Raw genomic sequence first — 12461 nt, 5'->3', positions numbered from 1 at the left:
ATATATATATCTATATATATATGTGTGTGTGTGTGTGTATATACATGATTTATGACACACTTAGTTGAATCGATTAATCTCTTGTTTGAAAATGGGCAAACAGATATTCTTGGAACGATATTCACAAAATTCGTTCTTCTTTCAAGTTACGTGTTTAAGGAATGTCCTAAGACGCTAATAAGGTCCTCTTGATGATTTCTTAAGACTATATTTAAGATAGTTTTGAATATATCTGATAATACCGGCTTTGATATTGTAATAAAATATTGTAGTTGAGACGAAACATTTTACTTATTTCAAATAAATTTCAGATAATATTTTACTTATTTCAGATAAAAATTGATAGCAGTGATTATTCACAGATTCATTGATTCACAGATTTAGAAAAAACATGAAAAATATGGAAATATCTAACCTCTAATCTGTTGACACTTTATCATGAACAACATAAATGATCATTTACTGGTGTATCCGCTTTACATTCAGTTTACTAGTTAATGACTAATGTATTATTTACTGGTACAAGCAAAATGCACCAATATTTTATTTATATTTGACCCGTAAGAAATATAACATAAAAGTAAAATACAATAATAAATAAGCAGTAAATAAAAATTTAACATTATGTTATCCTGTAGAAATTGATTTTCAGTTCTTTGATAACAAATACTTAATATAAAAGTTACTTCTTTTAATACGCATATTCTATTTTATAATAAATTATAGTAAATAAATACATTCATAAAGAAATAAACATTTTCCTTTTTTTATATAATAGAATTACATTTTTCAAGTGAAAAGTGATATTTTCATTAAATCTATGAAATTTCAATAAATTTAAAAAATATCAATTAATTTGCAATTTGTTATTTTAATATAATATCTTTCTGTTATTTTAATATTTTTCTGAAGTAGTCATTTACTGGCGATTGTTCAGAGACTGGTGCAGTGACCCACTCACTGTTTTCCGTACTTTACCCTTTGAGGGGGGGGGTAGCTTAATAGGGATGTAAATCCAGCTTAATAGGGATGTAAATGTAGCCAGTATATAATCATCTACGGTCCTCTCTTTGATTGATGCATTTTCTTTTGAATTAACTTACCTACTCTCATTCAAGTATATTGACGGCCGGAAATTTTCTGGTTATATTTCTTATATACAATACCTTGTCGCCTATGGTGTTTCACAATGTTTCACAATGGACTGATTCATTGCAATTTGTGGACAAGAATGTTTGATGAGATAAGAATGGATTCAAGTGGACATTTTAGAAAAATATATTGACTTATAACTATATTAACTGTTTTCAGCTCTCTTTTACCAACTGTATTGACTTCTGATGTCATATTTATAACTCCGAAACACTATCGTGTTTCCTGACAGTGGTCACGTAGAGTTTTATTTATTGTTTGTAGAGAAGAAATTTGACTTTCCTTTTGTTGCATCACTTGCATTGAAAAAGATTCAAACTGGAGTCGAAATGTCCCTATCACGAACATTGTATGATAACTGACTAATTTGTACATTAATTAGCAATGACATCCGCTGCGGCTCATATTGGTATTTGTATTAATGTATATTGATTTTTTTTCTTTGAGTCAAGTAGATATATATTCCATAATATAGTTCCATTCCCGCAGTCGTCTAGAACATCTTAAAATGTTGTCTCATATTGTAAAAAGGAATATCGCTATCATGTGCATTTTACTAACTTTGGTGCAAGCATTTGATTGGTTGTTCTAGTTTAATCCGCCGCTATTAAGTGCAATGGAATACTTTATTTTCTTATACCATGATATGTTCTTCTTTCCCTTCCTATATATTAGGTGTAGTAAAAAGAAATTTTTTCCATTATTTTTCCAATCAATTTCATGCAAAAATAATGGATTTCTTTTTTTTACTACACCTAATAATTCATCATTTAATTTTTGAAAAATAAAACAAAGACAAAATTTATTTTCTTGTCGAAATATTGCGAAACTTATGTTACTTCCAACGTTTTCTTCGATATTTCTTAGTTATGAAAAAATTTGATTGTGAAGATCAAATATACATTTCTGTGAAATATTCTCAGTAAAAAAGTAAAGATTATTTGCTAGGAATAAAGTTTTATTTCGACGTTTTTGAATAAGAAATTATTTCAGTGAAATAAATGTCTTACAAATAGATTTGTAAGTATTTTTTTTCTCAGAAACACAGACATAGACAAACTAAGGCGGTAAAACATAAGCAATAAATGTCATTTATAATGGAAAATGTAAAACAATTAATATTACATTTTCAACTGTGATTGGCCGATGCGTTTTTTTTTATATCTTAATATTTTACATTTTTCCTTGTGCCACGAGCTCAAGTCATTTAAATAATGATATTGACTTTTTCGGCAATAAAACTTTAGTGTGTTGTGCGGGTGAATTATAATTCCGCCGTGTGTATGGATAGGTCACCAAAAATAAGAAAATAAAATAGCTGCGATATCAACTTGTTCGACAAAGTTTTTTCGCACGATAAAATAGAACGATAAAATTAAATGAAATAAAATGAATGAGTAAGAACGCGTGATTATCATGGTATACGAATTGATACTCAGAAGAAGGTGTGGCGTACTCGGAATCGGCTAGATAATTCTATTGTCCGCGGAATGTATCTATTTCCTTTAGCGTAAGAGTCGTATCATCGACTCTTTTGTCTTTATCCTATAAAGATTATTATTCATATATCTTTAAATTATAATTATTTTCCTGTAGAGTTATAACACAGATTAATAAAATGCAATTTTTGTTCTACATTCCGGATTATCATTCGCCTAGCCTTTACTTTCGTATGCCACTAATATAAAGGCCAGGATGAGAACACAAAAAACTAGCGAAAGAAATTTACAATTTAAATGCCTACAGTTTTTATTCTCGCCAATGTATTCGTACGTGATTGGCTACATGTTCATCTCGCGTGTATATAGCTGTGTGTTTATGTCACGACGACTGTTTTCACCGATTAACCCATCTGTGCCGTCATGTAATCGTCACTCCTCCTGCTAGTGATATACTTACATCATGATACAAGTTTGAAAAGAAAAATATATCGAATTCTATGCGCAGCCTCGATGCGTATAATAAATACAATAAAATAAAATGCTATTACATACTGGCTTTAAAAGACCTGACTCTATCCTTCACTTGCATATTATCTTCCTCAGATTTTATGAAGATATGTAAACATATAATCGCCATAACGATGCGTGAAGATAAAATATCAAGTGCATTTTTGATTATGCGTCTTGCTGTAGACAATCTATAATTCAATAAAATGCGAAATCAAGATAAATTCAGATAATACAATATAATAATAATAATAATACAAATAACAATAATAATAAAAATAATAATAATAATAAATATGAAAACTATTAACCTGTAATTAAAAATTTCTTTTCTTTCGTTATTTTCTAGAGTAAGATCGCATCATAAATGTACCGATTAGGGAACCACTGTCTCCAAGGAAAAAGCATGGTAATTTATAATAGCTTTCGGGAAGATTTGCAATTCCTTACGAAAGATTTAATGTTTCCTCTTATGGTGCTAAATGAATATCAGAAGATGTAAATATATAAATACGGCCATCGCTATTTCCACCATATGAACCTATGTCAACTAGGGTGAACTTATATTTACAATCAAATGCAGTCATTAGTACAATACTAAACGTCTTCTTGTACGTCTTGTAGTTATAGAATAAGTTCCCAGAGTTTGGCGGAGTCTGTATCTGTATATGATTTCCGTCGAATGATCCACAGTTAGGGAAATTCCAGTCTTCCAGAAAGCCAGTACAAATATTTGTCTATTCCTCTTCTGTTGGTAAATGGTAGGTAGATTGGCTGCAATACCTTCACTATGACAGAAAAAGTTTCATGAATAATTTTTCAAACAGTTGACTCATCACATCTAAAAGCCAGCGCGATGGACAATATTTGATCCCTAGTTGCTAAATATCTGAAAAAATATGAATACAAAAAATACCATTGTAAAACATTCACTAAATAATATTTTTACATCTTATTCTTTAATTTAACATTATATGTACTATAAAAAAAAGTAGAATTATGATTAACCGTTGTTCTGGACTAAATGCTCGGTTGCTAAATTTTATCAAAAAAGACTTTGTCAAACGTAGTAAAAGATCAAAAGTTTCCCTTTTCAATCTGATGTATCGAAAAAATATATTTTCATCATCATATTTTAACTCATGGAAGAGATGTTCATAATCATCATATATAGAAGTTTTAATGGGTCTTACCATCTTCGATTTAATCATCTTATTCCACGACGCCTTTCTTGCCACAAGACTAATAAGCATAATTGTAAGACAGATAAAATCAAATAATCCATCGTGTATTTTTATAGTAACTTGTGCAAAACTATGTACAAGTTTAAATATAGTAACTTATGTGCAAGAGTATGTAGTTAAAAATACACCTAAATATATAAAAATATGTAAATTACAGATGATTTTGACATGTAAGTTATTTGTCATATTTATGTAAAATATAACAAACACTTGAAAATAATTGGCGCGTAGTCACATATTACATTTAGAGGAGCTTTGCTGGCCAAATGTGATATTATGAGGAATTATGACATTAGCAAGTCAGAGTTCGACCTTCAATCTTGAAAATAATACTTGTTCTCGTCCCTTTCATTCGTCTCCTATTTATTTCTCTTTACTCCTCTTTTCTGTATATAATAGATCTGCAATCTGCAATATCTTTCTATCATTTGATATTAAAATAGAGCATATATAATATTAGGTATAGTAAAAAGAAATCCATTATTTTTCCATTCAATTTCATGCAAAAATAATGGATTTCTTTTAACTACATCTAATATAAAATATTTATAATGTACGTTTGCGCGCGCAGTAAGAGTCGAGGCGGTCGAATGGTCAGTAAGAGTTCAGATGCCCCACCATCATATGCGCTACGCACCCGTATCTCTCCCTCTCCATATACTACCATCGACTCGTAACGCCTTCGACGGAAACGCCCTCTTCGCTATCATATTCATCGAATTGTTCTCCATCTCACGTTCCCACGATCTCTCTTCTTGCAGTTTTCTGCGACCGGCCCTTTTTCAAAGAAATGTCTAGAGAAATTTAACAAAAAATTTGGGTACATAAATCAAGTTTATATGCCTTTGTGCCTTCCATTTATTTTAAATTCTTCAAAATAATAAAACAATATTTCAGTTTTAGTTTCAATAAAACAATCTAATACCCTCGTCAAAAACGCGAAGAAAAAGAATGACATTTCAATAGAAAAAAGAAATAACTGCTGGACATCGTCTATAGAATATCTAAAATATTTTCGCGACCCGTACATAATAATCACAATAATATTCCGAAGTAACTAAGAGATATACTTAACAAAGAAACATATGTCTCTCAATAAAAATGTGAAACGCATCAGAATTATTTAATAGCAAAATCACATACACGATTTGATATATTTGTATAATTTAATCGTTGATATATCTGAATTATCATTGATATATCTTGATTAAGAAGATCATATTACTCTCTCGAATTTTTGATGAGAAAATTCCTTCGAAAGATTTTACGATTTGATAGAATACTATTGATATACTAATTTATATATTAATTTGTTATACGAAAGTCTACGCTGAAATTTCGCAATCGTAGAGACATACCGCAGTCACGAGCTCTCAACCGCGTTACACTGTCCATTAAAGATTGTGAATCCAAATAGTAATTAATGGAGAGCAATTTAAAATTACTAAATAACAATTTTATAAGTTACGCATGAATTATAAGTGATACGCGTATATCCATACGCTGGATATATACAATTGTTTAAATGTTAATTTTTAATACAATTTACTCAACAAGAGAAAATTTTATTCACTGTATTCTAAACACGTAATTTTTGAAAGAAGCTATTAAATTTTTAAAATCATGTACTCAACACGCGCAGATTTTCTATTTTTAAACATATTTATTCCATATTACAGCTAATTGTAATGAAAGTAATGACTTTTAATTCACGAGAAACCGTAATTGATCTAACAGAGAGAATATACATAGAAAATCTCCTAAATCTTATCCCTAAAATCTTTAGACTAAAATTTAATTCTACAGAGTATGAAAGAGTGATAACTGAGCTAGTGTTAAAAAAGAGTGGCTCAATTGTCAATTTTTAAGCACGTTGTTACTCTTTAGAATTAGATTTCACTTTAAAGATTTGAGGAAATATATTTTTCTTGCAACGTAGAAAAAGAAATAAGAAACGTTAATTATATTGCTTCTAATATGTAATATACCTTTAAAATTAAAAAATGGTCAATTTAACTTGAATCATTTTCGCTTTATTTTTTATGTTTTCAATAAAAAAAATTAAATAAAGAATTTACTTGTATCTCAAATACACACATTTACATTTATAAATATCACGCATTTATCATGAATGAATTGTACAGAAATAATAAAATAACATGTATGTTATAGAAATAAAAATAATACACGCAATTCCTGATTTATGCGTAATTCAATAAATCTTGATTTGTAGAGAGATTTTGTTTAAATTCTCATTTAAGAACAACTATTTGGATGAATTTGTGCCAAAAAAACGTTATAGTTCTTTCGATACAGAGAATTATACTGCATATTGTGCAAATTCTTATACGGGATGCTTCTTGTAACTTGATACTTGTAACTTTAAAATACGTCTCGTTTTTGATGATACGAGAAAATATACAAGAAAATATCACAAGGCATCTTTTTTCAGTTCGATGGAGCATATACTCTGATGAGCAAATAATTTTTCTCAAAGTCATATTTCTTGAAACTTCAAAGTCACCTCTACTTTTTTAAATAACTCGAACATCAGCCACGTCGATTCACAAGAGAGAAATTACTGTTTATTAGTTCTTATCTTATTATTTCTCGTCTTATTAATGATATGATTTTCACTTTTCAGTTCATTGATACAGGGTATTCCAAAATAGTCGCACAGTTTTTTTTTAATTACGCCGTATGCTTACATCCCCTAATGAGGTGTATATATAATTATGCGCTTATTTTGTTAGAATTTGGAGAGAAGGTTTCGATATCTTGAATGTTTTCTGTTCATTGCATGAATAAATATCCAAAATCTATATCCAAAGTAACAAATTTCGTACATTAAAAAATTAAACGCCTTATATATCTCACCTGATCACATATGTTATATCTCATCAGGGAGCGACATAATTTAAAAAAGAAAATTATCTGATCGTTTTGGAACATCCTGCTTATAAAAACTTGTATATCAGAATATAATTGAACAAATTATGTGATAAAGTCAAATTTTTCGATCTAATTTCATGGATTATATAGTTTTATATACAATGAAATACTTTTTCCATTGCTTATATTTGATTTAATAGAAATTATTTCAAATTAAAAATATTAATTTCTATCAAGTATAAGGAAACAGCCTATTGTTTATTATACCATGTATTTCATTTTATTAGCCCCAGGCGAATATCTCGGAGACTAAGAGAGATACAAGAAAAAACATTTTACCTGATAGTTGTAGGTTTTTTTGGAAGAAAAATGGTGGAAATAGTGGATATTGGCATAGATGGCATTACCAAGACCAGATCAAGGTCGTGAATTTTTTAAATGGAACTCCCAATTTTTTATTGCATATTCTTGTAGCATACCTCGAGAGCTTTTCAATACACTATAATAAAATATTTTTTCATGAAATACTTTTCGAATTAGAAGGAATGTTACAGTACTATCGGCGTTAGCGTTACGCAAGGTTATGGCTCTTAAAATCTCTTAAATGTTGTTCAAGATTATGTCCTACATAACATTCGTTAAAATCAAGGTCACTGGAGACTGTTTCTCGTATTTGCATTTTTAAAAATGAATTTTCTGTGCAAAAAGAAGTTGCGACGGTCATTCACGCTACGATAGAGAATATTGCTAAGAATATTCAATTAAAATTTGAAGTCAATTTTTGCATTGTCATATACCGTCCCGGAAAATGCAGTTTTGAGAAACGCATTTAACTTTCGAAACATTACACAGTCACAGCAAGAATTTCCATTTTATTATTAATCTGCGATGTCTGCTCCATAACGTTAACTTTCTTCGAATTCATCAGGCATTCGGAATATTTCAGAACTTATTTTTAGATGGGTACAGAAATTCTGCAGAACTCGGGCGGATTATAAAAGAGGCGAAGTATCGCTCCGATCTATCGCAGCTGCTCACTCCGAGAAAAGTACTTTCTCGATCACTTGACCTTGAATTTCGCTTCCGGGTCTTTTTTCTCGTATTCTTAAGGATTCAAACTAGTAGTTAAAGCAATAAAAAGAATAACTGGAAAGAATACGAGCATCAAATAATATATCTAATGAAATACGTGAAACTTCTTTATTCACTAAAACACGTAATGTTTGAGATATGATGCTATGTGAGCATCCACGATGAGCGTCCTTTTATTTGCTGGATAATTAATTATAATTTTAAAGTTGTCTGATAAATTAGTTCTCCATATTCTCTTTTACGATATTTCCTACTTTCTTTTTTTTTCTTTTTCCTTTCTCTTTCACTTTTTTTTCACTGATTTAATTCCGATATTTAAATTTTTGATGTAAGGAAGCTCATCATGACAGGATAACTTCATTGAGAGAAAAATATATCGTATTTGTGACTATAATTGCATGGTAAAATAATTATGATTAGAAGTATCATTTTTATATATTTTATTATTGCTATAATGTTAATAACAATAACCTTATATGTATGGTTCTCTCAACTCGTACAAAAATTATACTATAAATTACCATAATTTCAAATATTAATATAGTAAAATATGAAAATACATAAATAAAATAACCGTTTTTAGGTAATAATTGCGCAATCGTATTCATAATGAATCATTTTTAATAATTTGAATAATCATTTTTTTAACATTTATTCACAATTTACATGTTGTAACAATATATAACTAAAAAATATATTTAAAAAAATCTCAAGTCATTTTCAGATAGTGTATGAAACTATATTAATAGCATATTTAATTGCCGAATTAATTGAAATTGTGGTGGAAAATGAACGATTTGAAAATCTAATTAAATTTACTAGATTTTTTATTAAATCTATCAAAATTCTGGTTGAAATATTTTAATTTCACAAGTGAAACATTTCTGAAATATCTTTGAAAGATTTTTGCTGCATGGGAGTATGATGCACTGATTTCATATTTCACTCATATATTTTTTAAAATAAGTTTTACATTTTATTTTCATTTTTTAAGAAAGATTAACTCTTACTCTACAAGTGAGAGGTCTATAATGACCGAGCGATTCCTGCTCATGCAAGTTTCTTTGAGTCTTTCGGTAATTACAAATTATACTACATTATTAAATTACAAATTATACTACACTATTTTCCAAAATGAGGTTCCAATATTTATTCTAGAAACTTGAAATGGTGAATTTTTAGAGATTTTTTGAAATCATTTTAAATAGGTGAAAAAAACGGACGGATCTAATGATCCTTTTATATGAATAAGGCAAATTGTATCTCGTAGGATTAACATCATAAATTGACATAAATTAACATAAAATTTGTTTGATGAGACACCAAATTGCATCTTGTAGGACAGTGCTCGCAAGGATTTGCACATGTCAGGCTTTCCGGCGCGCAACCCCAGTCACCGCTCGAGGCTCGGCGACCGGACTGACGTCCCTGTTGATGCTCTGACTCAAGAGCGTCCCTGCCAGGAATGTACTGGGAACGCACCTTCCGCCAAATTATTATTGAAACATTGTTTTTTATTAAATAATTTACCTATTAACATAAAATTTTCTATTGTTAATTTATTCATTAATTACATACTTATATCTTAAATAGTTTCTAATATATATGTAATTTTCTAATACATTACATAATTATGATAACGTACGGACAATAGGTTTCCACAACACCCGTGAGGTACTATTGTAAGTTGCGTTTTTTTTAATGTGGTTTCCCCAGTAGGCCTATTCCACAAAAACAAGAATCAAATCGAATGCTTGGCAGGAAAGCAAAATTATATATATATAGTATTATACAAAAAGAACGAAGGACCAAAGAAAATAGAAACAGTTAATTTACATATATAGAAAAATTATTCTTATTTTTTAAGTCGTTCGCACATCGAGTATCAGCTCCAGCTCTAGGAAAACCGTTCATTATAGTAAGTAAACAAATTATCTGGAAAGGAATTTGATTTGAAATTTTCTTTTTTGTATATCTCCTTTTTCAATGACATCGTCGTACGCAATCCAAATAATTTTTTTATATATAAATTAATTAATAAATGATGAATTTGAAATATTTGATAATTCTTATTCAGAAATAATAAATTCCTCAATGTAAAACTAAATACGACACTACGTTAAGACGTAGGAAAAAAGGACTTTCATGAGCATCGTGTTCGTTAATGCGATTTGTCAAACATATTTTCAAAAAAAAAGTACTAAATATAATAATAACGCATTTAAATAGTCTCGATCTACAACCTTGCTTTAAGAGGCTCCCTTAAATCATAAGAGATTAAGTGACAATCATTGCTATCTTTAAACTGCTTTTGCGTAGTCTATAGGCTTTATCCTTAAAGTAATTGAGCGAAACTCAATCCTTACAGCCTAAGAGCATAAGTTCTATATCGTTATTTACAGCTTTTTAAAGCAAGATGTCAATATATATATTTACAAATATATATTAGATAAATATATTACAAATGTATATAATTGCTACAGCTATCTCGTTCCGTTAGTTCCAACCAATTTTATGTATAATTCTTATGATCTATGAGAACATGACGCGATTAAGAAATTTGTAGATACTTGTATCAAATACGTAATATACATTAAGGGTCAGAATATATACATAAATTATTACAGAGAGAGAGAGTATAGAGATTGAGAGCAATGGAATTTTTTATTTTGATAATATTTAATTTAAGATTTCAGACGATAATTTGATTAAAAATATTCTTAAAAATATAATAAGGATTACTTTTATAAGGATTTAAAAATACAGACGTACTTTATGGATTTTTAAATGTCTTTCTATTTTTGTTTTACTTTTTTCTATATTTCGGTTTTGTACAAAGATAAAACTTGTAAATACATGTTCATTTAAATAAATATTCACAAATATATGTTAGATATATAATTACTATTGCTATAATTTATTACGTTAGTTCCTTGTTCACTTCTTGTAGATGTGCCAAAATATGTTATAAGTGACCCACTTCTTTCATTGTCAATATTGGCGTACCATAACATACAGTGCAACTACTGTAACAATTTCTCGCAATACTCCACCATTTTGTTGCAATCCGGTGGCGAGATATCGGGATCATTTTTTGTCACAGCGATAAATGTCACTCCTATTGCGCTATTTGGAGGCGGTACATGTGAATGGTGAAGACTATTATGATTAGCTGTTATGTTGTTTACTTGCAATATTATTTTTTCTTCTGTCTTACACCATCCTCTAAGAGTGGACTCTGGCACATCGATGTCGCGTGCCACAGCAGCCTTCGACTCACCATTACGACTCTCATAATAGCGTTTAATTTATCTTTATTTGATCTCAATCGTTGCTTGATCGGCTGCCGCGGTTCATTCCGTGGCATTATATCTCTAGATGAACTCGTACTCGGTCCAGGATCGCTGACGTTTAAGTCGCTCTCACATCTGCCTGGTATCATATAACTTTCAGAGTAGTTGGCTGGATTGGTTAGTAACTAATTAAAAAAAAAGTTAAAAAACAGTTAATAACTTTTAACTTAGTTAAATGCATTAATTTTGAACTTAATTTAGTTATTCTTAAACTTTAATTTATTAAACAATAGAGGCAAAAGAGTCAGTAATGTAGCAAAGAACTTTAACTTAATTCATGAAACTAATATAATAATTACAAAGAACAAAACATGTGTTTCAATGGCGTCATTCTCAATGCAACGGTAAACACATATAATAATATTACAAAATTCGTTATAAGTGTAAAATACATTTTCATGTATTCTTCATATTGTGTAATGCTGCGAATCAATTAAATCGGAAATCGAAGTAGTAAGAAAGTAGTACTCTCATCAGTTATATCAGATGTGTTGAGAGTCTGTTAATAAAAAAGAGAGAGAAAAAACGCAAGAAAATAGAAATCCAAATCGTGGTGGAATACAGTAGTCTCTTAATTAAAATTGAAGCAAATTGGAAAGAATAAAGTACATCTTACTTCGACGATAACGCAAATTAATTTATTAACTTTATGAAATTGAAAATTTTTTTAGCTTCCTTAATGCTAAAATTTTTTTTATAAAATCTTAAACATTAGAGAATTAATGTAAATTTTTAGTATTTACTGATATGTGCCTAATCCTTTTCGAGAGGAAAGATGA

The 12461-nt window shown here is 29.2% G+C and overlaps 1 pseudogene; it reads right to left on the bottom strand.

Moving 5' to 3' along the window:
* Positions 1-11352: 11352 nt before the first annotated feature.
* Positions 11353-11771, bottom strand: LOC108686386 (annotated as a pseudogene).
* Between the last annotated feature and the right edge of the window lie 690 nt (positions 11772-12461).

Source organism: Atta colombica, unplaced genomic scaffold (genome assembly GCF_001594045.1).
Source record: "Atta colombica isolate Treedump-2 unplaced genomic scaffold, Acol1.0 scaffold179, whole genome shotgun sequence".
Classification (NCBI taxonomy): Eukaryota; Metazoa; Arthropoda; class Insecta; order Hymenoptera; family Formicidae; genus Atta; species Atta colombica.
The sequence above is the reverse complement of the archived record's forward strand: the minus strand, read 5'-3'. Positions and strand labels throughout refer to the sequence as shown.